Source organism: Tursiops truncatus, chromosome 4 (genome assembly GCF_011762595.2).
Source record: "Tursiops truncatus isolate mTurTru1 chromosome 4, mTurTru1.mat.Y, whole genome shotgun sequence".
Taxonomy (NCBI): domain Eukaryota; kingdom Metazoa; phylum Chordata; class Mammalia; order Artiodactyla; family Delphinidae; genus Tursiops; species Tursiops truncatus.
The window spans coordinates 46,026,923-46,049,950 of NC_047037.1; the positions used below are offsets into that span (position 1 = coordinate 46,026,923).

The 23,028-nt window shown below is 36.7% G+C and overlaps 1 protein-coding gene across 1 annotated transcript in view; it reads left to right on the forward strand.

Annotated features, from left to right (window-relative positions):
* The window catches only part of LOC117312133 (uncharacterized), a 125,736-nt gene that overhangs the window by 11,544 nt on the left and 91,164 nt on the right, over positions 1 to 23,028 (forward strand). Inside the window, exons 5-9 of the mRNA XM_073804636.1 lie at positions 3,559 to 3,691; positions 4,619 to 4,723; positions 6,585 to 6,662; positions 10,907 to 11,081; positions 12,461 to 12,568. The gene's annotated coding sequence lies outside the window, so the exon portion shown is untranslated. The remainder of the gene's footprint in view (positions 1 to 3,558; positions 3,692 to 4,618; positions 4,724 to 6,584; positions 6,663 to 10,906; positions 11,082 to 12,460; positions 12,569 to 23,028) is intronic.

Genomic DNA, 23,028 nt, shown 5'->3' on the forward strand with positions numbered 1-23,028 from the left:
GAAAATTGGACAGCAACACACAAAAGTATGAAACTAGATCACTATCTTACACCATATACAGGAATTAGGTCAAAATGGATTAAAGATTCGAATGTAAGACCTGAAACCATAAACCTTCTAGAAGAAAACATAAGTGACATTGGTTTTGGCGGTGATTTTTTGGGTATGACTCCAAAAGCAAAGGCAACATAAGCAAAAATAAACAAGTGGAACTACATCAAACTAAAAAGTTTCTGCCCAGTAAAGGACACCATCAACAAAAGAAAAAGGCAACCTATGGAATGGGAGAAAGTATTTGCCAATCATATATATGATAAGAGGTTAATATTGAAAATATATAAGGAACTCATACAAGTCAAGAGCAGAAGAAAATCCAATTAAAAAATGGGCAGAGGACCAGAACAGACACTTTTCCAAAGAAGACATACAGATGGGCAACAGGCACATGAAAAGATGCTGAACATCACTAATCATCAGGGAAATGCACATCAAAATCACAATAAGATACCATCCTACACCTGTTACAATGGCTTTATCAAAAAGACAAGAAATAGCAAGTATTGGTGAGGATGTGGAGAAAAGGGACGCTTGTGTACTGTTGGTGGAATGTAAATTGGTGCAGCCACTATGGAAAACAGTTTGGAGGTTCCTCAAAAAGTTAAAAATAGAACTACCATATGATCCAGCAATTCCACTCATGGGTATTTGTCCAAAGGAAATAAAAACATTAACTCAAAATATCTCTGCAACCCCACTGTAATTGCAGTATTATTTATAATAGCCAAGATATGGAAATAATCTAAGTGTGCATTGATAGATGAATGGATAAAGAAGATGTGGTATCATATGCAATGGAATACTACTAAGCCCTAACAAAGAATGAAAACTTGCCATTTGTGACAACATTGATGGACCTTGAGGGTATTAGGCTAAGTGAAATAAACCAGACAGAGAAAGACAAATACCACGTGATTTCACTTACACATGGACTCTAAGAAATAAAACAAATGAACAAACAAAACAGAAAAAAAAACCAAACTCATAATACAGAGAACAGATTGGTAGCTGCCAGAGCAGAAGTGGGTGGCAGGTGAGGCAAATGAGTAAAGAGGATAAAGAGGTACAAACTTGCAGTTATAAAATAAATAAGTCATGGGGATATAATGTACAGTATGATGACTGTAGTCAATATTGTATTATTTATTTGAAAATCACAAAGGGAATAAATCTTAAACGTTCTCATCAAACGAAGAAAAAAAAGTTTGTAACTTTGTATGGTGATGGATGATAATTAGACTTATTGCAGTGACCATTTCACAGTATATATAAATATAACATCATTATGTTGTACACGTGAACCTAATATAATATTATATGTCAATTAAACCTCAAAATTTTACATGAAATTAACACTGTTTATTAATTGAAAATATTAATAAAGCTAAAAGTCAAGCAAACAGAATACAAAGTAGCGACAATAATAATTTCTGAAAAAAATTTTCACTAACAACTCCTTCATTTAGCACAGCAACTATTTCCACTTTTGCGTGTTACCATCTATTTCTGATCTGCATAGTTATATTTTATTTAATTAAAATTATAAAACAGCATATTGTTTTATATAATGCTTTTTAATTACCACCACATTTATAATATTTTGGTTTCCTATATAGTCTTAATCATTATACTTTTAAATGTCTACCTATCTATCCTATTCAATGATGTAACATGTACTTAGCTGGTCTCCTATATTTGGACATTTGGATAGCTTTTTTGAAAAATAATTAACAGTGAGTATTTTATAAATGCTGTATTTGGTTTTTTGTTTGTTTTCACATCTGCTAATTATATTTTTTAAGGATAAATTCGCAGGAATGCTATTTCTGAGACAGCGTATAAACAACTTCGTAGTCTGAATAGTTATACTAATTTTTATGTGCGTTAGCAGAATTTTTCATTCAACATCACATAATTTCAGAAAATATGCTAATTAAGTTTGGCTTGTGTGATGTATTTGTTATTCTAGCACAAGTGATAAGTAAATTTAGGTTTATGAGATGGGGAAGAGTTGGATTAAAGGAATGCCAGAAAAAAGGCGATATGTGACTAGGAATTGTATTATGATGATGAGAGTTTCCTGTTGAAAGCATGAGAAAAACATTCATGGACTAGGGACAGAATGATAGTCACAAACAGGTATAGGCAAAATGTAAATAGCAAGAAAAAAATGAAACAAAAAACAGTTTCAATTAACATTAGCTTTCTTTGTAGTAAGCACATTGTTGATCTTAGATGGAGAATGATGCCTGGAAGCCAAAGATGGCTCCATCTTCAACAGGAGATCAGGATAAGGGTTTGAAAAGAAATGGGACAAGAAACCTCAATTTTTAAAAATGCAAAAAAAAAAGAAACAAAGTCTTTCTCAAAATACCCATTACTTTCCTTTCCTTTTCCTCAGGTAATTACTTAATCGAAGGAAAGCAAATTGGATATATTAATTAATAGAAAGATGTTAAAGAATGAATTATTAACTTATTATTCCTCCCAAGAATTTTGTGGGAAAATGTGTTAAAGGACTGAACTCTAAAGGCATAATCCTAGACAGCCTGGTAAAAAGAGGAGTGATAATTGTGGATAGAAAAGTTTGGCTTTTCACTATTTACTTCCTGATTCTCCTGCCCAATTATGAAGGAGCTTAGGAAAAATTAAAAGGTGACTCAAGATGCCTAATGCCTGGGTACAAATCCCATTTAAGTCACAAACTATCTATAAGGTCAAGGGTAAGTCAGGAACCATTAATTCTCTCATTTGTCAAATGGAAGAGATAATCATATCTGTCCTATCTAGCTTAGAGGAAATTGCTTCAGAGAGAATAAACCCACAGGATTCAAGAGATTAGCAAAACTTTAGCCTTCATTTAGATAAAATTGAAAGCTGTAGTGGTACTTGTCATTGTCCACCAAATTTGTTTGTACATTTCTGGAAAACTGTAGTTGATTTTTAAAATTAGCTTCAGCTACCCAATTAAAACTGATAGTTTTCCGATTATAATTATCGATTGAGTTTCTTTCCTTTAATTGTTGAGAGGGGGTAAATTATGACTTCAAAACAGAGGAGTTTTCTTGTAATACACCAATTTCAACCAGATTTCTAATTCTTGGGTTGTAACTTATGGACTAACGTTTTCATTATGCTTTAAATCTCAATAATTTTTGAAGTAGTTACTATGTGCAAGACACAATGCAGTGAGGGCAGCAGAAGGTGAAGATGTGATGATGAATGAATCTTGGACCCTTCTGTGAAGAGCTTGCAGCTGTGGTGTTATTTGTCTAAAGGCTCAACTGAAGCTCTGGTTGGAAATTAAATTTCTCAAGGAGACGCAAAGCAAGGAAAGCAGAGGCCTCGTGATGTAATCAAGATATTTCTAACGAATGCCTCTTAGACAAGGCAACTGGGACAGGTTAATCAATAGAGTCAGTTACAGCTGGGAAAAATAAGTGATGCATAAACATCTTAAAACACATAAATCTACTTTCCTTTAATTCTCTCTTGATGCAGGGTCAAGGTTTTTGCTTTGTGTGTGGATCTATTGTTGGTTGGAGCTCACCTTCGTCTGTTAAGCCATAGAGCATCATTCAGATTCCAGTTTTAGCTTTGTTGAATGGTGCAAGAGCTTAAAGACACATGCATGGTAAGGTCACTCAATGTAAAATATGTCTAGATTTGAAAAATATTTTTCTTGGCCTTGTTTTTCACCTAATTTGACTGCAAATTTTCTTGAAGCTACCAACCATTATGAAGCTTTTCCAGACCACTCATATTAATTTTCATAGAAACAACTCTTTTTTTACTCTCATATCTCATTAGTTTATATAACATTTGATTAAATTACATAATAAAAACAGCAAGTGTAATTGCATAAACAGTTTTTAGAATAAACTATTTGTCTCTACTGACTGAGCATATAGGTCAGTAAGTATACACAGATGGATTGGAGGTTCACTTTTTTGTGCCAGGAGCCTTCAGCCCTGAAGTGTGGTGGGGAAGGAACCCATTTACAGAGAGAGGAAGAGTCTCCTCTAATCCTGTGAATTAGTTACCTGGAGTTAAGGGCTTCCACTGTACATTCAAAGGCTAGTGAGATAAAAGGAGGAATTGGTGATTAAGAACAAGGTATGTGAGAGAAGTAACAGTGAAAGCAAAGGTGTTGGGAAGAGAGTACTTTGAAGAGAGAGGGGAGTCTTTCTGATTGAGTTACAGAGAGATCAAGTAAAGTTAACTGATTAGGGGTGGGGTGGAAGATTGCAGTACTTGGGGAATAAATGGGTGATAGATAATTAAGGGAAGAGAAATAGTAAGAGTGGACTCTGCTTTTGTTATGTTTGGCTGAGAAGGAAGATAGATTGGGTGGAGTTTGAGGAAGAAATTAGGTTGAGAAGAAGTTTGGTTTTGGAGTTTGGAGTTTTGTTTTTGGATTACCGTACACTTAAAAATTTTAGAAAGGAGCTAGTAGAGAGGAGTAGGTTAAGAATGTAAAGGGCTACATTTAAATATATTAGAATATATGGAACATGATTTCTTAAGGCAGTGCCCTATTATAGATCATTTTGCATTTTAGAGGCTCAATAAATTATGGAATGAACGGTCTTCAGAGTTACCAGAAAGAAGAAAATTGAAAACACTGCCTGGCTAAAGGAAAAAGAAATTTGCTTGAGGACGTAAGGTAGTGTGTGCTTATATTAATTCACTTGGATTAAATGTGTACACCTGAAAAAATGGGCATGGTTGTCTGATAATATCTCAAGTAGAGAACCTGTAAAAATGTCTACTTATTTAAGAAAAGAAACTAACTCTGCTTTGAAAAGAGTAATTTGTCCATTGAAACCTGTTAGGTATCACTATCAGATATTATGTTTACTAAGAAGCTTATGGCATATGCAAATATTTTATAATGTTAAATGGAAAAGGTAGAGCATAAAATTGTACAAACAATTGATTATAACCATGTTAAAATACTTATAGAAAAGGTAATTTGTTATATCTTACTACTTTTGAGTGATTAAATGAAGCAGTGGGGTGGGGGGGAGCAGATATTTTTACTTACTCCTGAAAACCTATTTATTCTTTTCAGGATATTATGCTTTTGACTCATTTGCAGTTTTTAACATTATTGAGCATATCCCCTGATCATAAGATCTGTTTCTCTACAAGGAGTGAGTTGATAGCACAACATGCAAAAAGAGGGCAAAATCCCTAGCACTAGGCTACGGGGCCACACATTTCCCCTCCCTCTTCTCTCTCCCATTGGCAATCAGTTAAGTGCACTCTCCCACTGAGTGACTTCAAATGTGACTTCAGTATCCCTCTCAACATTTGCCTCTAACAATGGTGCCTAACACTGTGCCTGGTACATAGTAAACATTGAATATATTTTTATTGAGTGAGTGAATAAACTTGGCACACAAGATGGAATCTATTTTCGATCTCTGCCATGTGTCAAAGTAAATAACAGAGGGATTCACAAGATAAATGTTAAAGAGAGACATAGGAAAGAGAGAAAAAATTCGAGAAAAAAATGTAAGGTAAAATTTATCTGATTTTAATTGCAGGACAACTTTCTGAGTAGGGAAGCATTAGAAGAAATCACAAAGGAAAACAAATAGATTGGATTACTCAAAAATCAAAACTATTGTATTTTAAGCAATTTTTAAAAACTTAAAAGCAAACAGAATATTTGCATAGATTAAATAATTGCATGAATGACATAGATTTAACAACTTTAAGTTATATAATTATATGTATATTGTTAAAAAACACTAGGATAATTTAAAATTGCAAAGTTTATAAACAGAAGGTAAACAACCAGTAAATATGTAAGAAAATATTTAATCTCAGCGATCAAAGAAATGAAAACAATGCTAATAATCTCATAACTAATAAAATAAGTTTTTTAAAATGTTTACATTAAGATTGGCATATTGTGGTAAAAATATTTTTGAAAGCAATACAGATAGATCAAGCACTGTAAAATATGCCTTCATGCCTTTTGATTTAGTAATTTCCCTTCTAGGAATATATCCATGGAAAGCAATCTAGAACACATGAGAACATTTTTGCATACAAACATAATCATTACAAAGCTAGTTATTGTAGAAAAAAATAGAAACAATCTAAACACTGAACTATTGGGAAATAGTTAAATTCTGGTATAAATGGTATATAAAAATATTAACCAGCCATTAAAACTTGTTGTTCTAACTTGGAATCCTCAGAAAGGGACCTTGAAAAACGGATTTGTGTTCAAGAGTGTCATTAGGAAGAATTCCTATGAAAAATCAATATAATTTCAGGAAGGATGGCAAACATGCAGCCCCATAGAAAGTAGTTTTGCTCAATCTACTTTATTCAGACTACCAATTTAAATTTTAACGTCATCCAGAAACACCCTCACAGACACACCCAGAAATAATATTTAATCAAAATCTGTGCACCCTGTGGTCCAATTTTGTTACACATATAATTAACCATCACATGGAGGATGAAGAAGAAAGGAATCAAAGACAGTTCTCTGTGTTCTACCTTAGATCCCTGTGTGAACAGTGGGTCCATAATTTCTGAAAAGAGTATGGAAAGAAGGACAGACTTGAGGTACCAGTGAGAAGGTTAGTGCTGGACATGTTTTGTGGAGCATATATGGGTCATCCAATTGTAAATATACTGCTTTGGATTTGGATTGGAGATACAGAATTGACAGTGGTCAGTATATAAGCTTTAGAAGGAGAGGATGAAATTCCCCAGAGAAAGTGTGTATAAAAAGAAAGGGTAGAGGGTGAAGGATGGAACCCTGGAGGATTATAAATATGAAAGGACAGGAGAAAGTCAAAGTCACAGAGGCAAGATAACAGAATGAGACCAGGAACCCAAGGCAGGAGTTTCAAGAATGAAGAAGAGGAAAACTATCATCCACTGCCAAGAGGTCAAATATGGTAAATACTGAAAAACGTCCAACAAAAATAGCAAATAGGAGGTTTGTGTTATCTCCAGGGAGAAAACCTTACAGAGGTGGGATGGATTGAGAAGTGCCAATGCAGAGGAGGTAGAGACATGAAACATACACTTACGCTGTCAGCAGCTTAGATTGATGGAAAGTGAAGAGATGACTCAGAATGGAAATATGTTAAAGAATATTTTTCTAAAATGCTGAAGGGAAGATCAGGGATGGGAAGAGGAGAGACAGGGAACAAGGTCCCTGAAGGAGAATGAGATCAGAAAGAAATAAGATCCAGAGTACATGGAAAGTTTGGTTTCAGACATGCTGGTATTACTGTCCATTCTTTTCTGGTCCAAATAAACACATGGAAGTTTGTCATTGCAATATTAAATTGCATTCTATCATAGGTGATGGATAAAAATTTCTGTAGTTTAGATGTTACCTTTATATATAAGCTTAGGACAGTGCTTAGTTTCATGATTTCAAAAAATATCTTTATCCAAATGGAATAATATATTTGAAATTACTGTGTAAACTCTAAAGAACTATATAACTGCCAACAGTAAAGTCACTGGGAGCGATTTGAAAGAAACGTAATTTCTGTTCTTTATTCTCTACCTAAATAATAATAATATGTCCCAGGGCATATGTTTCTTTTGTAAGAGGTTCACAAAATTCCACTTTCTTGCCTTTCTTTCTTTTTATCTTTTTTTTCTTTTTAAAATACCTCCCAAAGATCTCCTTTGCTTTCTATCTTATGGTCCAGTTTTTTCCTGCACTGCTCTAATGATCTTTTCATAGTTCTCTATTTTGCTAATTTCTGCCCCCTTGAATCAATCCTGGACCTGTAGCCTAAATTTAATTTTCCTCAAACACTGATTGCTACTTCACTATTCTAGTCAAAATCCTGCAATAGCTCCCCAATTTCCCTGCATTAAACGCAGAATAAAGTTTGTATTTCTTAGCCTGGAATTCAAGGCACTCCATAATCTGGTCTCCACTTTTCTCTTCAACCTTCTCTGTAACTTCTACCTATCATCTAACCCTTCAAATTGATATGTTTTGTTTCTTGAAGTCATCTAGATGGACCGTATATTTTTATAAGGGTAGTGTATTTCCCAACTTCCAGAAGCACCGTTCACACTGCAACGTGGTTGGTGCCCACTAGCGTTGTACAGCTTACAACCTGCATAAATGGAAGCGACGGCCCCTGTCTCAGAGCAGAAATATTATTCCAACCTCTGAACTCCAATTATATCATGACCTGCAGCTGGATTTCCCTCTCTATTCTTCTGTAAACCTACATATCGAGAAATTATAACTAGTTCAAATTCAAACCCAGTATTTAAAATCTTCCGTCAGCTAACTTCTCTGTAACCATCTTACCTTATCCTCAACATGAATTCTCCATTATGAGTGGGCTGTTGTCTACCATCAGGTCTCTACATATATGAATGCCCACCTCGGAGCCATTTCATTCTTTTTCCTTCAACCCTCACTCTTTCCCACCCTCTTCCAACAATGACAATCCATCTTTTATGAAATAAAATAGTTTTCACCATCTCTATAAACTTTCAATGATTGTTCTACTCCACAATCATCCTTTCTTTCCTGAATTAATATTAAGGTTATAATATGTGCTGTAATATTTAGCACTTGGTTAAAATCCCATCTTCCATTCATTCGTTTGTCATGCATCAAATTTTGTCAACCACCAACTAGACTATGATTCTTCAGTGGTTGAAACTTTGACTTTTATAACATTTATATCCCTTAAGCATAATACACAGTCATATAATATTTGCTTGTTGATTTGATATTTTCGCTAAAATTTAAAAATGATAAAGCTAACCCTTATGTTTGTCTGTAGAGTCTTAAAAAGTTAATTTGTAATTTGCAGTGTAATTTCGTAGGGTTTTTTATTTTACTGTCCAGCATGCTTCTTTTGTCTTTGAGTTCCATTAGGAAACTATGCTTTTGTTTCTGTATCTGGTATGACTTTATGAAACCCAAGAAGAGCCAATGGTTTCCTTTCCTGGAGTTTGTGACCTGAGGCTGCTGGTGCCTTTCTTGACTGCCAAGGGGAAAATATCTCCTTAAATAATGAAGACAAAGAAATATAGAAAGAGTACAGAGATGGAGAGAGAGAACTGTAATGAAATTCTTTGAGCCCATAAATCCTTTTATATTTGAGGTTTGCTGCATCCCTGGACTGGCCGTTTATATGAGTCAATAAATTCCCCATTTAGGAACTAAGCCACTTTGAATTGGGAGGGTTTCTGTTATTTTGCAACTGAGAGACCTGACTCTTACATTTGTAATATATAAACTTAAGAATGCTAAAATATGGGCTTCATTAGGAAGAAGGGAGTCATGCCAGAATATTGAAGAGGATCAAAGTATTGTAAAATACACCTACTATTAAAAAAAAATTGAAGCTAGCGTATAATGAAGAAACTTGGGAAAGGAAGTGTATGAATTATACTTTAACTATAACATTTATACATCTTTTTGTTCATAATGTTTTCTTAAGTATCTCTGTCAACATCTGTCAACAAAACTATATCCAAGTAGGCGAAGGGGTTTGAATTAGTATCTTTCTTATAGGTATTTTAACCATTTATACTATTGGTATTCTTCAGAGATTAACCCTTTGCCCAAAACATAGAAAAATCATTGCTATGACTGAGTTTGAATTATTTTACAACATGTTTATAACCTTTTATTATCCATTTAATTCAAGGGTAGTGATGACTACATTTATTTGAACTAGCCATAGGCTTGAAGGTAGAGCGCATTCTTTGGGTTGTATTACGCAAGGTACTTTTAGAGAATAGACGATTTTATTCCTTCGTCCTTTATTCAGTTATACTTGGCACTCAGAACCCTAGCTTTTGCATTGCATGTACATGCTTAAAGAGGAGCTTCGAGGAGTTCTCTTTTCACCAAACTGTGGGCAGAAAATGACATACTGTGCAGCACGTGCCAAGTAAAGAAGCAAATTTCCCACAGAATCACGAGACAGCCCCATCTGTAACTCTGGGGTAGCTGTGGTCTCATGCCAAGTCTTTGCTCTGGAGGAGTTAAATAGGAATCTTTCCCAGAACTTCTGAGAATAGTCATGTCAGTTGAAGGTCCTGGTGCCAAGTATCTGATAACCACTGGCCTAGACTCATAGGAGTCCTTTCTACCTAGCAGCTGCCTGGCTTGCTGCAGTTCACTTAAGAGAGGCCATGTTGCTCTTTGACAAAGTAGTGTCTTAATCTGGAAGACTAGGACCCACTTGGATAATCCTGAGATTAGTAACAACTTAAATTATGTTGTATTTACCCTATTGGTAGAGTTGTGAAAACTTCTTACGCATTTTAGAAAGATTTCCACTTAAAATGTGTTGAAATAGAAAATTTTGTGTGGAAATTATAGTTGTCCGACATCTGAGAAAAAAATAGCTGGGCTAATTTTCTCTCCTTGGTGATTGATGAGATATGAATCACCAGATAGGCATTTCTATATTGAATTTGTATTGCAAGCTGAAAAACTAAACCAGTGTTAAATTTGATAATCTTCAGGGAGCAATTATGTCATTTTGAGGTGAGGCAGTAAATAACCTATTTTACATACTTCTAATTCTAATCTTCTGTTGTGACTGACCAGAGACTGCCTAGTTCACCTAGGAATAAACTGGGGCACTGAGAAAAAGCAGTAGAAGGTGTGAAATTTTAGAGACAAGGGCCTGATAGAAAATACTGTTTCTTAGGGTGGCCCTTGAGGGAATAGTGCTTTACTGTTGCAAGCATGCCTAAAGGGCTTCTTCCTTTTGTTTATTTCTTTTAGCGCCTATGTACTCATCTGTGTTAGTATTAATAAATTACTCTTTGCTTAAGCACTTAATGTAAGAGCCTATTTTCCCCGTAGCCTGGAACAACGCCACCACTATCACAAGACGAAATAAGCATGAAAGATTGAGGAGTGCCTTGGTGAAGCAACATTCTGCTTTATTTTCTTTGCTCTTCAGATAATGACTCTGGGGAAGGAAGAGAAACTCCAGAACTACTTTGTTCTCTTCAAAGACTGAGCCTCAGGAGAAAAAGTAAGAAGACAAGACACCTTTCAGGCTGAAGGGCCACAAAACACGCCAGCCCTGTGCCTTTATTTTATTATATTGATGATACTGAGTTCAAAAATTACTTACTTTAAAAAAAAAAACAGCTATGAGTAGTCGATAGAAGAAAACTAATGGTAGTGTTTAAATCAAACTTTAGTTTGTTCATATACATTCTCAGTTATGTTTCCCCTTGAAGAGTGCACAATTTTAATGCACAGGAGGAAAAAAAAGCAAATGAAAAACCTCTAGATTCTCATCACGCAATCAAATAAATAAAAGAGCGTGTCTTCATAATTGTTGGACATACACAGATGAGTAAAAAATTGCTGAGATTTACTGTTAGTTGATGTGCTAGTTTCCAGTAAAAAAAAACAAACAAATATGAACCCTTGCACTATCAGTAAGTACAATGTGGAGTGAAATTAAGTGGCTGGTGATGTAGTTTGAGAGGAGCACGTAGACCATGGAAGGGAGAAAAGGAAAGAGAAGGGGAGGATTTTCTCCAGGAGCATAATCTTTCCAGGTCAGTCCCTCTTCTCCAAGCTCAGTGATGTCTAGGCTCCTGTCCTAACCATGGGCTATTCAGGTTTTCGCTTGCCCACCTCCAACCAACTGCGTACTCTGTGACCTTGAACAAGCAATTTCACCTTTTCTGGTCTTGGTTACACACCTGTTGCTATGGACTGAATGTGTGTATCCCCTCAAATTCATAAGTTGTGCCCATAACCCCCCTCGTGACTGTATTTGGAGATAGGGACTGTGAGGAGGCTCATTAAGGTCATCAGGGTGAGGTCCTAATCTGATAGTGTTGGTGCCCTTATAAGAAGAGGAAGAGACAACAGAGCCTTCTCTCTCTGCCCTGCAAGGACAGTGAGAAGGCAGCCTTTTGCAAATGCGATGTGGGCTCTCACCAGAACTGGATCTGTAGGTGCCTTGATCTTGGACTTCCCAGTCTCCGGGACTATGAGAAATGTTTGTTGTTTAAGCGACCAGTTTATGGTAGTTTGTTATAGCAGCCTGAAATGACTAAGACGACTGTAAACTGAGAAAAATGAGGTATATAGATTACCTCTTATACCTTTTCAACACTAACATTTTATAACTGAAGTTAGAGGTTTGAAACAGTAATTAGATATCATATTTTGCCTCTTAGCTGAATGTATATATGTGTGTGTATATGTATATACACATGTCTCTAGATCCTTCTAGATCCTGTTGTGATTCCTTGCGATTTCTCTAAATGTCCATATTCTCTTACACACACTTGCCATCTCTGAGTAGAATGTTCAGGCTCTCAAATTGTCTCTTGTTGTTCAATCATATCTTTCCCATATTCAAACCCCATTTGCCCACTTCAATTTCAGCTGGACCAGTCAACCCTATGAGAAGCGCCATGGAAGTGTTAAAGAAGAGGATCTAGAGGCCAGAATATACGATAGCAGAAAAGCTTCAGAAGGATGGATGATCTTAGGGTAATTAATAAATATAATTGAGATATTTTAAGGTAGATATAATTATAACTAAAATGCTATTCATGCTGCTATATTTTCCTCACAATTTTTTGATGCCCATTAGGCGTATGAGCCTTGTTAACTAGAATTCCCTCAGAGTCCATGAAACAAATCTCTTCTTGCTGATTAGGTAGTTTATTTTGAATTATTGCTGGCAAGGCTTGGAGCTATGGTTACTCTTCTTTGAATCTTGAATAGATGAAAGAAATCCAATATGAGTTTTTTAAGAAATTTATACCATGAATTAACATGAAAAAATGTTAGTTATAATATTAAAACTTTTATATGTGATATTAAAAACTTAATATTCTTAATAAAACCTATAATATATTATAGGACTTAATATAAGTCCTGTGATAGCAGAATTAAGTATTTTATTATCAAAAGTATTAAAAAAAAACCAGCTCCAAAGCCTTTTTTGAAATAGGTAGGAATATAAACTTTTGTGTATTTATTTACACCAACACATATTATCATTGTTTTAGTATTTGTTCGTGTGTTCTTTTTTTAACTTTGTGGGGACAAAGTGAAAGATAAATTATTGACCCTTGAGCTGGAAAGTCCGAGGGTTGGGCCAGTAGATTGAGGTGGTCAGTGTATGTATCCAGAGCCCCAGCTCTGTGACTCTTCCTGTACTCCAGTATCATCTTTATTTAGAGGATGAACCTTTGTGTTGGGAATTTTCATATAGAGTAACTGCATGACTGGTTTCTGAAAGACGACTGTATGTCAGTTCATAAAGTTTTAATAGGACAGTACTTGTGCTTGCATGGAAAACTCTTGGCTACTTACTTTATGAGAGTGGGAGAGTCACGTGTTCTGGATGCCAAGGGGGGAGTCTTTCCAGTGGCTGGCTGATTCCAAAAGAAATCAGACGACGACCCCTGACATGCTTACTGAGGAGATTTTTGCACCATCATCATGCAGGTACCAGTGACTTGAACTTTCAGATATTTAGCTGCCTGACTTCAGAGATGTTTGATATAAGACAATTTATTCTGTTCTGTTCTATTACACATTTTCCCAATGTAACACCAATAGCTACTTTACCTTCCTGTTATTGATATACTGATATTATTTCCTATATGTATACCACTTAATGAGTCAACATGAACATCCATTTTATCTCCTTTTGGAAGAAAAAAGGATCAATTATCAACCATCTCACTTAATTGCAATACATGATTGGTGGGCTTTGGCTAAACTCCATGAGGAGCATGACCAGGTCTGTTTTGCTGAATGAATGATGAATAAATTCACAAATCTCTCAAATACTTTGATTCCCTCTTATGATCTCCAACAGTTTCTCCTGCCAGTCCTCTGAAATCCCACCAACACATTTTTTTTTTTACTTAATATTTACCAGTTTGACCAGAGGGAACAGAGATACCCATTGTCTTTAATCCATCTGATCCTACTTATATTATTATATACTTATAATAATACCTTTGTTTATATTTAAAGTACGGATTATAAAGCACATTCACGTACTTCTCATCGAATCCTCATAACCACCTCAAGGTTAGCTTATGTGGTCAAATTATGCCCTCCCTTAACACCTGATTTACCTTTGCAGAATTTAGTAATTGCTTATTTAATATCTATCTGTGTGCCTTACACAGTGCTTAGCAGACAGTATCTGTTGAATCAGTACTTGCCAAAGGAATGGATGACTTGATGAATGAATGAAAGTTTCTATCCCTATTTCATAGTTGAGAAAACCGAGAATCGGAACATCTGAGTGACTTGCCTAAATTCAGAGTTCAAAATAAGTTGAGTCAGGGCTCAAACTCTTTTGGACTTCAAGCCCTTCCTTTTTCCCAATCCAGCCGCTAGACTGCGGAGAAAATACAAAGACAAATTTATCAAACAAATAGAATTGATAGAAGCCAAATAGGAAGTATGATTGTATGTTAGTTTCCTAGCGCTGAGGAAACAAAGTACCACAAACTAGGTGGCTTATAACAATAGAAATTTAGTTTCTCACAGTTCTGGGGGCCATAAGTACGAATCAAGGTGTCAGACGGCTTGGGTCTTTCTTGGGAGCTCAGAGGGAGGATCTGTTCTAGGGCTGTCTCCTCGCTTCTGGTGGTTGACAGCATTCCTTGGCGTTCCTTGGTTTGCAGCTGTATCTCTCCAATTTCTACCTTTGTCTTTACACGGCTTTCTATTCTATGCGTCTGGTATCCTTTGTTCTTCTTATAAGGACACCAGTGGTTGGATTTAGAGCCCACTCTAATCCAGTATGACCTCATCTTAACTTGTATCTTAATTACATCTCCACAGACCCTATTTCCAAGTTAGATCACATACACAGGTACCAGGGGTTAGGATGTCAGCATGTCTTTCAGGAGAACACAATTCAAACCACAACAGATGATTTTTTAAAAAAGGGACTAATATGTGACTAATTTAAATATGGTTGAATTATTTCCACAAGTAACACTTGCCATAGGACTACGGTTATAACTTTATTAAATCACTTAGTGCAACATTTCCTCAAGTGTGTTTTTTAAACTAGTCTGTGGGATAATAGGAGGTACTGCTTAGGGTGGGGGGAAAGGGTCTTATTATTAAATAGTTTTAGGAAACAGTAGGTCAAAGAAAGTTAAATGGCTGTACAGGCTATTTACAGTACTCCTCGGAGGCTTTAATATGCCAGAGTACATTGGGAAGATGTAGTACATTTCCCAAACTGATATGATGACAGACCATTTTTTAACTTGAGTGCTGTCCCAGGGAACACCCTTTATGAGACCCTGACTTCACAGGTAACATTATTTTGTAACTATCTGTTTACAAATTTGTCTCAGTAGGTTGTAAGCTTCTGAAAGGCAGAATCCATATTTCACTAATTTTTGAATCCTCAGAACATGCTTAGCATCTGACAGCTATAGGGCCATGCGGTTGTATAGGACAGCGGTCCCCAACCATTTTGGCACCAGGGACCGGTTTCGTGGAAGACAGTTTTTCCACGGACCTGGGGGTGAGGGGGATGGTTTCTGGATGATTCAAGCACATTACATTTATTGTGCACTTTATTTCTATTATTATTACATTGTAATATATAATGAAATAATTATACAACTCACCATAATGCAGAATCAATGGGAGCCCTGAGCTTGTTTTCACTTGCCACTCACTGATAGGCTTTTGATATGAGTCTGCAAGCAATTGATTTATTATGGTCTCTGTGCAGTCAAACCTCTTTGCTAATGATGATCTGTATTTGCAGCTGCTCCCCAGTGCTAGCATCACCGCCTCATCTCTACCTCAAATCATCAGGCATTAGATTCCCATGAGAAGAACACAACCTAGATTCCTCACATGCTTAGGGTTCGTGCTCCTGTGAGAATGTGATGCCGCCACTGATCTGACAGGAGGCTGAGCTCAGGCAGTAATGCGAGCGAAGGGGAGTGGCTGTAAAAACAGATGAAGCTTTGCTCACTCACCTGCCACTCACCTCCTGAAGCTTCACTCACCTGCCACTCACCTCCTGCTGTGCGGCCTGGTTTCTAACAGGCCACGGACCGGCACCCGTCTGTGCCCTGGGGGTTGGAGACCCCTGGTGTAGGATACAAATAAATGATGCTTGCTGGACTTGTGTAACCCAACCACACTGGACACGTAGAGTGGTATTTTACCAGTGAGGATTTCTTTTAGCTATGTCACAAATCCTGGCCACTCTTCCCTGACCATAAAGGGGTTACTTTTTTCTCAGATAATAAGAAATTTGGGAGGAGGCAGTCCAGAACTGATGCACAGCTGCTCAAAAGGAATCATCAAAGACACGGATCATCTTGTTTCAGTCTTCTGTAATAGGAGGTTTCCTCTCAGTGTTGCAGGATGGCTGCTTCATAGCCAGCCTCCACTTCTGGGCGCCAGGCAGGAAGGAAAAGTCTGTTTTCCTTCTCTCTCTCCTTCCTTCCTTCCTTCCTTCTCTCCTTCCCTCCCTCCCTCCCTCCCTCCCTTCCTCCCTCCCTCCCTCCCTCCCTTCTTTCCTTCCTTCCTTCTTTCTTGCTCTTCCTCCATCTCCCTCCTTCCTCCCCCACCCCTCTCTTTCCCTTTTTGTTCTTTTAACAAATTTTTGGGCAAGCCCCCCAAAATGGGATCCCATTGGCAAAGAAGAATGAGAGAAGGGCTTTGCAGTAGCAAGGTCTTGAATCCCGTGCAATATAGGTTTGTTTGTCACTGTTGTTATTGTTAACAGTACTGGAGTTGCGACTGGTGCTGACCTATTTATAGAAAAGAAAAGGTTTTTGTAATTTAAATATTTTTATATTTTAAATTCCATAAAGAAGAAATTTGTTTCAATAATCACTTAAGCTGTTAGGTTATATAACCTCCTAGTAATAAACTATTTTGATGGGAGAGAAAAATGTGTTGGAGAGTGTCCCAGGAATTCTGGACGCAGAATAGTAGGCTAATTGAGTGCTTATGCAGTCATTGGATAAACTCACAATTCAACTGAACAAGAAATTAAATATATAACCTCAAAATATTTCATGATTCATTGCATTGGGAAACCAGTATTAACTTATTGCATCCTATTGATTCAGCATGATAAATAGAGCATTTTAATGGGGACTTTGATTCCATAGTGATTCAGTTTCCAACATTTGTAGAAATTTTGTATCAGCCAGCAGAACAGCTAGCAATCTTGAGCCATGCTGGTATGTTTGCTTTTCAAAGTTGGTGCCCTTTCCCTCTTAGATACAGCCATACTCAATTAAAATCATGCAATGTTGGCTAAGTAACAGGGCAGCAACCAAGATTGAAGTTGTGGAGAAAAATTCCAAAGCTTGTCTGAATAATAAGAAGCAGGAACTCAAAATTAGAAACTGCTTTCTGCTGTAATCACACCAGTGCAGCCGTTAGAGATTTTTCCATTGATTTTGGGAGTGTAGGAGACACAAATTAAAAATAAATAACTGTAGCAGCATTGCCATGACTTTTTCTGTCACATTTAATTAATTGGAAGTTTGGACAACTTAGGACTTTGAATAGCTGCTTTATTTGTCTTTCATTCTATTCTTAGGCTTTCTGTTCCTATTTAGAAGGTAGCTCTCCTTCAGTTTGTTTTAATCTTAATATCAAGACAGTTAATCAAGGAATTGATCATCAATGATTGCATCATTAAACATGATGTTCTAGCACCTCTGACTTCTCAAACATGAAGCAAGTGGGACTGACCTCACTCTCCCCCAGATGTCCGCTCATAAAACCCTATTATTAGGGAAAGAATGCAGGAGATTTTAGCTCTGTCACCTCTCCCAAAGATTATGGGATTGAAGAGAGTATAACCCCCCACCGCCACCGAAACTCATTAAGACCAGACCCAGAGGTTTAGTCAAACCTCAGCCCCGGACTCTGTGGTCAAATTCCCTGATAGGCACACGGTACGTTTTCATTGCATTTCACTTCTTTAGGTTCTAAATGAAGCCCTGTGTATTGTGCTGAGGACATGCTAGGCCGTAGGCTCCTAGGTAGCTTCTCAGGGCCCTTTCTTCCTGCCTGAGGGCCTTTGCACAGGCTGGTTTTTTTTTTGCCTAGAACATTCCTCTCTCCCCTATTTTCTTTTGTCCTACATTCCCTTCAGGTCTTGTTTTAAATTTCACTGGCATACCAGATGAGTTTTTCTCAGTTATGAACTCCCAAATACACTTCTACTTTACTTAGCATATTTATAATTATTAATAATTTCTCAATTATTTGGGTAGTATCTTACCTTCTTCCTTGGGTGCAATGTAATAGAAGCAGGTCTGAGATATATGAGAGGAATAGAGCACTGTGGAGCTGACCCAGCATTGGGCTCGCATTTCTATTTTAACCCTAATAACAATGTATTATAATAACCTCTGTACGTGATGCTTTTTTCTATCAAATTTTTTGTGCCCCAGTACTGAATACTTGTTCTCCTATGCAAGTATTCCCATAACATAGGAGCTGACAATCTAGAGTTTAGTCATCTACTCATGAAAAGTAATTAACTTTTCAAGCTATCGTACGCCAAATACCAAACAAATCAGCAAATGTGGTAGAGCTGTATTATCTATTCTGTTGGCTTCTAGCCACAGATGAGATGGAGAAGCAATTTATTTTGATAGCCATTTTAGTTCCTAGAGATGGCATAAAGTCTGTAAATATAAATTTAAATGCTACACAGTTTATAAAGCATGTCATAATGAAATTCTGCATATTGGCTAAAGCAGTGCCTCAAAATACTGAAGATACAGATGCAGAATTAAAACTAGAGGGCTAAAATATTATAACAGGATGTGGAAGAAAAGCAAGACAGGATATTAGTGGAAGTTTACTATTTTTAGGACTTGCTTGGGGCATAGTCATGTCTCTCAACAATATATAGAAGTTTGTAAAATATTATTAACTTCTAAATCTTATAGTATGTGAATGACTTGCTTATTCAAAAATAAAACTAAGAATAGGGAAAAAAATTGTAATATTAATATGCTTTATTTTTAACTTTTGGTTAACTAATACATCTTTTTAAGTTGGTTATATAAACATTATTATATTCTTAGAAGATGATGTTTGAAATTATAAACATACTTTTAAATATATATATTTTGAAGATTGGCTTCAGGAAGCTAAGATAGAAATAAGTAGTGTAGATGACAATGGGGATGTGGAACTATAACCAGTACATTTGTATAAATTGTGAAGACCTTGCTGAGAGCACAGTTATAGAACTACTTCCCAGATAACTGGTTTCATGAAGTTCTTCCATGATTATGTAGCAATTCTGGTTTTTTTTTTATCATTGTTCCATAATTAAGAGGCTGTGGTTTTCAAGACTTTTTCCCTTTGATCCATTTGACGTGCAGAATGTTTTTATTATTCTCCACCCTCAAAACAGCTTCCCACCCAATTATTATTTATTTATTTTTGTTGCGGTACGTGGGCCTCTCACTGTCGTGGCCTCTCCCGTTGCGGAGCACAGGCTCCGGATGCGCAGGCTCAGCGGCCATGGCTCACGGGCCCAGCCGCTCCGCGGCATGTGGGATCCTCCCAGACCGGGGCACGAACCCGTGTCCCCTGCATCGGCAGGCGGACTCTCAACCACTGTGCCACCAGGGAAGCCCCCACCCAATTATTTTTTATTACAAAAGCATTTAACATTTTAGAAATCTCTCTATGACTGAAATGTTAAGACTATGTCTGTTTTTATTGTGAAAATAATGGATGAGCATGTTCCAGTCACTATTTCTGTTTTAAAGTTTGGTGGATGTTTATTGCATTCAGTGAATGCTACCGGTTGCATTAATGCAGTCCATTTACAAAATAGCTGCATTTTATAGTCAATATATCAATATTAGTTACCAGGTAAATCCTCCAAATCCTCCAAATGAGAAAGTTGAGGTTCCTTTTGTAATATTGCAAAAGCACATTTCTCTCAGGAGTCATAATGACTTAAAATAATTTTAAAAGTATACCTGTTTGTTTCCAGTTTCTATAGAAAAATTGGTTGATTCCTTACAAGTTATAAGTTGAATGGGAAGTTTTCTCTCCTTAGGTTGAGAATTGATTTATGAGAAATTGTTGAATCTCTAAGATTTGCATTTGTGTATTTGAAACGTGGCTCATAACTGGTTTGGCTCTTCATGTCACATGGGTTTTAGTAAGGAATAAGGAATATATTTGTCATGCCAAATCCTCCCCCTACCCCGCCGTTTTTGTTTTGGCTGCACTACACAGCATGTGGGATCTTAGTTCCCTGACCAGGGATCGTACCATGCCCCCTGAAGTGGAAGCATGGAATCTTAACCACAGGACCGCCAGGAAAGTCCCCAAATCCCCCTTTTGTAATGACGACATGCAGGAGGCAAGAAATCATATGCAATTGCATTTGATTAGTTCTAAAGTGTGGAGGTTCATGACCACTAAAATAGTTATTTCTTAATAATACAGTTTAAATGAAAATACAAAGAGTGGACACATCTTCCAAAATATTGTGTGTTAAAAAAAAATATTGTGTGTTACAGTAAAATATGGTTTATTGGCCACTCTATTAACCTGGCATTTCTCTTAATAATGACATTTGTGTTTTGGCAGTAATAGGTTAGAATGTGATAATTGGTATTTATTATTGTGACCCCAAAAATGTGTAAGATTTTTAAATACCCTCTGACTTATCAAAGAAAGATTAAATTATTTATATTTTCCAAGGCACTTCAGTATCTAGAAAATTGTAATTCTTTGACAATATTTAATCTCTATATAATATAGACAATAATCCTCTATACATTAGAATACCTTATTCCTAGGATATGTTAAAAAAAGAAACCCTGGAATTTGCAGTCATTTTCCATTTCAAGTACTTCTTTACAGCCTGTTGAAATTCCTGACATACTAATTATTATAGAATATGACTAACTTATTTTCCTTTTATTCATATATTCTGTGGGAAAAAAAAGTTAAAGTGAAAAGATTTGAATAGTTTACTATTTAGGAGACCCCTAAATGATGAAATATTGTTCAAGTTATTAGATCCCCTTAACAGTATCACTATTAGTGACTTTCTTCTAATCCAGGAGCTTATAATTGAATAAGAAATAATTGTACTTTTCTAAGCATGAAAAATAGACTCTCTGAAAGTCTTAACTAGGGCTAAGTTTTTTTTTTTCAATGTAGTGAAAACCAAAAGCAACATGTTAGGTTCAGCATTAAAAGCAGGTAATATAATCAGTGAATGTATATAAATCAGGATATAAAAAGGATCTTGACTCACAGTGAGATAGAGATCAAACCAATAGGGCAGGCTCTCTATTCTGTTTTGCTTAGAAATAAGTAAATAGGCTGAACTTTAGGTTAACTAAACTCTGGGTGTAAATCAGCCATCTTTCAAGACCCTGAATTAACCTGGCATTTCTCTTAATGCCACTGAGTTAACCTCCTTCACTTAACAAGGGCTCAGAGGCCCCATGGAATTTACACCAATCAAAGCAGTGCCGGCAACCAAACAGCCTCTGTTTCAATACAAGAAGAAGCCAGGGGCAGAATACAAGTTACTGGTGAGTCTTGTACTTTGGACCACTCAGCAGGGCAGACATTCTTCTCCAAATATACCTTAAAGCAAAAGAAGGGACAGTGCATACCATTCTGCACCTGGCTGGAATCCAGGGGAAATGTAAACTAAGCTGACCCGACTGGTAGGTAACAAGTTTGACTAACTTGTTTGGGTCCCAGGACTTACTCTTGGTGAAAGCTATTAAAAGGTGGAATGTTATCTTTGGCATAATTTCAGCTGTTTTATGTATTCATTCCTACTTCATTTTGTCCTAGCTTGTGATTTATTATGTGACCTTAAACTTGATTTAAACTTGAGAAAGCCCAGATCTGGAGATTCTTTCAAAGTTTGTTTCAGGAGATGGGACTAACTAGAGTCGTAGAGTATCCACCAGCAGCAGTTTCAAATCTCAGCTCTGCCAAATCTAGGTCTGGCAGGTGTAACCCTCCTACACCAAGTCCCTCATCTCTAAAATGAGGTTCCTAACATCTTCCACGGAGAGTGTTACTGTTTTTTTAAAACTCATATACTGAAGCACTTGGCACATAGTAAGGACTCAATAATGATTGCTGTGAACCTCTTTCTTCCTTTTCTCTTTCTCCCTTTTATGCTGACAGAGGGCTACTAATGTCAGATTTTCTGTTTTTGTTGTCCTTTACTTTTCTCTCTCTGATTCTTTCCTCCATCTCTGAAACTGAGCCCTATGCTTGCTATTAAATTATACCTTAGTGTCAGGAAATGAGCTTTGCCTCTTGCTATTAAAAGTGTCTTTGTGGGCTTCCCTGGTGGTGCGGTGGTTGAGAGTCCGCCTGCCGATGCAGGCGACACGGGTTCGTGCCCCGGTCCGGGGAGATCCCACATGCCGCGGAGTGGCTAGGCCTGTGAGCCATGGCCGCTGAGCCTGTGTGTCCGGAGCCTGTGCTCCGCAACGGGAGAGGCCAACAACAGTGAGAGGCCCGCGTACCGCAAAAAAAAAAAAGTGTGTGTGTGTGTGTGCTGATATTTATGCTGTACTGACTGTCAGTTCATATATTCTGGCCAAAATTTCTTTTTATCATGGATCTTAATCCCTGCATTTTACCTTTTCTGAAATGGTAAAATGTCACAATGTTTTCAATGCTGCAACTGGGGCAGCGATGGAGTAAAAAGACAGAGAATGATGTTACTGGAGAATGACAAGTTAAATTTTCTTCTCTCTTCTGATCCTTTCTGGGTGTGTGGATGTATTTACCTTCTCAATGTAAGGAAGGGAAAATATTTTCTCTCTACTGTTTTCAAGATTAAAAAATATCAGGGCTCCTGAGCCTATAGAACTGATCACTGCTGAAACAAGCAGACTGAAAAGGAGTGAAAGTGTAGAGTTCACATGTGTTGTGTTTACTATGTGTGAAGC